Source organism: Hibiscus syriacus, unplaced genomic scaffold (assembly GCF_006381635.1).
Source record: "Hibiscus syriacus cultivar Baekdansim isolate YM2019G1 unplaced genomic scaffold, ASM638163v2 tig00112746_pilon, whole genome shotgun sequence".
Lineage (NCBI taxonomy): Eukaryota > Viridiplantae > Streptophyta > Magnoliopsida > Malvales > Malvaceae > Hibiscus > Hibiscus syriacus.
The window spans coordinates 269,774-274,214 of NW_024063395.1; the positions used below are offsets into that span (position 1 = coordinate 269,774).

The window sequence follows — 4,441 nt, forward strand, 5'->3', positions numbered from 1 at the left end:
GAAGAAGAGGAACATATCATTCTTCTTCAAGATTTGATATTCCCTGAGTAACAGTGGAATGAATCTACGTCCCCAAATCTGATTTTCCCTCAACAAAAAGCATAACATATCCATCTCTTTCAAGATTTGATATTCCCTGGGTAACAGTGGAATAATTATGCTTTTATTCAATCTTCCCTGAGTAACAGTGGAATGAATCAACGTCCCCAGATCTGATTTTCCCTAAAAAAAAAGTATAATAGATCAATCTCTTTCAAGATTTGATATTCCCTAAGTAACAATGGAACAAGTCTACCTCGATTTAATATTCCCTAAAGAACAATATAAGGAGTCAACGTTTCTCGATATGATCCACCCTGTAGAATTAGTGGAGCAGATCTCTCATCAGATTTCAAATCATGGAGCCAAACGTACGAAAACTCATTGTCTCTTCGTCTTTTCCTTATTTTTATTAACACAAGAATGAGCAAAGAGCGGTAGTTGTCTACAGTGACTTTTGTCCCTACATTTTTTATATTGTATTAAATTATTATTTTATTATTATTATTATTATTATTATTATTATATTATTATTATTATTATTATTATTATTATTATTATTATTATTATTATTATTATTATTCAGGGCTAATTTACAAATGCAACAGGCCCAATCAAGCCATAATATAACCCAAACTCGGGCAAAAAAAGTAGCCTGACCCAGTATAAACCCTTAAGCCCAATTTACACCTAAGACCTGAGGCCTAACAGGAGCAGGACCTATTTTAGAGCCCAAACCCAATTAGGGTTTCCCACCCTTAGCCTTGCACAGTACCAGCTAACAATCGTTGGATCGGCTTGTTGATCCAACGGTCCAGATCAAGGGTCGATTAGGATTTAACCCTTAGCTCCAGTTTCCACTCATCTCAGCCACACGAACTGGACCCATCCAAAGGTCCAAATCGAGCCTCTGCTGTCGCCTATCTCCACTAGTCGGTTGCCACCGTCGCTGCCACAAACTGAAGCTCCTGTAGTGTCAGAGATCCCAAATCAACACACAACTAAATTCAAACTTAAACATGGCATTTTGTAATGATTCCCTTAGCTCCAGTTTCCACTCATCTCAGCCACACGAACTGGACCCATCCAAAGGTCCAAATCGAGCCTCTGCTGTCGCCTATCTCCACTAGTCGGTTGCCACCGTCGCTGCCACAAACTGAAGCTCCTGTAGTGTCAGAGATCCCAAATCAACACACAATAAGCAGAGAGAGAATATGTAATATTTAGGGGTTATAAAACCCCAAACCATTGTAAAGAAAAAAAAGGCTCCCCTCTAGGTTTTTAGTTTCGAAAATAATAAATAAAAAATAGAAGCATTTTAAAGGTATCTTTTTTACTTGTTTACTTTCAGTTTTGAAGCATAACACACTACAAGAAAATATAACTTTAATGACACACGAACGATGAGACACGCTAATTTATGACTTGCAAAAAATGTGTGTCATAAAAAAATGTCATGTTTCTTAAAATCTAAACGATTTATGACTTACAATAATGTGTGTCATATTTAATAGTCATAATCCAAAAAAATTGCAAAAACACGGAGTACACTTTTTAATTGTGTGTCATCTCTAAAAGTCGTCTTTTAATTTCGCCCATAATTTTCATTTTCCCCCTTGTTCCTCCATCGATAATCAGTTCACGCCTAATGTTTTCCACTCCTTTCATTCTCTCATTTTCTCTCCTGCTTTTCATCTCGATTCTTATCCTCTTGTTAGGACCGAGTTTGAATCCCCAACCTTTGCCGCCCATTTCCGCCTCCAATGAACTCGACGATCTCCGTCTCTTCCACCGCGCCACCGTCTCTCCCTCCGCCTCATCCTCACAATGATCCCACTCTCTTGTTCGCTAATGCTGGTACGATTTATTTTCTTTGGTTTTTTGTTTAGTTGCATTTACAACTTTAAACAGACGAATCGACCCTCTTCTTCTTCTACTTCTTGTTTATTTTGTTAGTTTCCTATTGGTTTGGCTATATATTTGTTATCTGAATATTTGTTTTGCTGATCTACATACAAATTAAGGAGTCGTTGTTGGCTCTTCATTATGGCAAGCCTCCTCAAAAAACGACTCTCCTTTTTCTTGCTTAAGCCTCTTCACCTCTCCTGGTAACAAAAAAACATTAGTAAAATAGTGGGCTTCTTTTTACTGTTTGATTTTGATTTGATGGATTACTTTTGAAAATGGGTTAATTCATTTGGTTTTGCATTTTAGTTTTAATCGAGTCGTAAAAAGTGTTAGTTTCAATCAAGTGAACGTGAAGGGGAAATAATAGGGTTGTGACTTATGAAACATCTAACCTTGGTTTTATACTGGTTATTTGATAGTTTGTCAGTTAGTCGTTTTTGTAAGAGAAATTTGGGGAATTTATATTTGAATTCGTTGCAATTTTATTTCGTTGTGTTTGGAAGCCTTTGGACAATAGCCTATGAGGATTGCTAAGGGGTTTCTAATGATATGATTCGAATATATACAGATGAGTGTGTCATTCTTAAAGGGTTGTTTCGTTGGACCAAATGTGAGTGTGGATATGAGCATGTTTGTGCTAGGAAAAATTAAACAGTCGGGCATTATGGGTTTATTAGATGCACCTAAGGATTGTGATTATGTTTTTGATTGTAGGGATTAAGGAGGTTGTGGTGACTGAAAAAGCTCCTGCAGCATTATGACCATATTCTCAGGCCATCAAGGCCAATAATCTTCTATTTGTCTCTGGTGTTCTCGGTCTTATTCTAGAGGTTTGTGGCATGTTCATTAAATGTTCTTCACATGTTAAGCTTGCATTCCTAGCCTATTTTACTTGGACTCGTAGTAAATGTGTCGAATATGTATATTTTAGGGAAAATGAAGAGTTCAGGTGAGATAGATCCTAGGTTTTGGTTATATATGCATTGCGCTTATCATTTGTATTAGTTTTCTATTCTAGTCTGGAAAGTTCATCTCAGACACTGTAAAAGATCAAACCGAGCACGTATCTTACTTTTATGTGAACTAATTTTTCATAATTTTATAGCTGAATGCATGCTAGTGACTAAATTTTCTTTTTGATTATATATGTACTAAAAAATATGGGTGAAATACTGAAAGATGATGGTGCTGACTATTCCTCAGTGGTTAAGACAAAAATTATGTACGATTTTCGCTTTCGTTTTTGTTTGTTCTATGTTGAGAAGGTTTGATAATAAAAAATCAATAAGATCTTATTTGGTTCTTGGGTTTCCTTTGTGTAGGCTAGCTGACTTAAAAGACTTCAAGAAAGTAAATGAGATCTATGCAAAATGTGAGTACAAAAGTTGAAATCCGTTTTTCGTTCAAAATTATATGGTTTCGCCAGTTTATCTTAAACCTTGTATTCATATACAAAATTTATAATGAAACTGTATACATTGGGTTTTGCAATCAAATGGCTTGTTTTAGGCCACACATGAATCTGAGCATTACATTGAAATTAATTTCAAAAGTTATATGTTCACAGTGTTGCTTAATTTGATTAAATTTCTATGTTTTTGCCTTCTTTTCATGGAAATAGAGAGAAGGTTCTCTATAGGAGAGATTTATGGATTGCTCTGGATTTTTCTTTCTTAGACTGACTAGTTTTCAGTTCAATACTTCTATTGTCTAGTGAGGTTTTTGTTATGCTTCTCATCTTTCTTCCTTGTAATCTTCGTTCTTCCTTCCAAAGCCACATTTGGTGAAAGTGATAAGGGTAGCTCTGTTCGAGCATCTTACAGCGGTTCTCGAAAATGACGGCGTATCTGCTCATTTCATGTTGTTGCATCTTCTGTCCAAGGTAATGTTTTCCACTATAACTATCATCTTATTTTTTGAGATTATGCTGGGTGGCAGTTTCTTGTCCTATTCACTTGAATTTTGTTTGTTAAATCTTCCTCATTAAAGTAAAATTATTCCATGTTTCCTTTCAACTCTTCCTTTCAACTCCCATCTTTGATTGTACGAAACTGATCGATAGGTTCACACTCGAGTAGACGATGTTGCTGTCGGGAAACTGTCACTAAATCTAATAGGTTTAAACAAAGAAAGTGCATCTGCTTTTGGCACTTGACTTAGTCAAACTTTCAAAAACTTGCTACCTTTCACTAATTGCATGCCTCTCACACTGGAATATCTAAACACTGCCTCTCTTGCCCCAAAAACAGATTATCAAACAAACATGTATCCTTAATCGTATCCCTACAACTATGGAAGTTAATGTCTGTAAGCATTAAGAAAGCAGCTTGGAATCTTCAGTTTCTTCTTTTCTAAATAACTTTACGTTGTATTGTAGATTGATTCCTGGAGTTCTTCAGCTACATGCGAGCTCACACTTGATGGTTGATGAAACACAACTAGAATCAGGAAGCCTCAACTCCATTGGAATTGAGAATATAAAGTTGTTGAAAAA

The 4,441-nt window shown here is 35.8% G+C and overlaps 1 pseudogene; it reads left to right on the forward strand.

The window, feature by feature from the left end:
* Positions 1-1,802: 1,802 nt before the first annotated feature.
* LOC120183311 lies at positions 1,803-4,002 on the forward strand (annotated as a pseudogene).
* Positions 4,003-4,441: the final 439 nt, after the last annotated feature.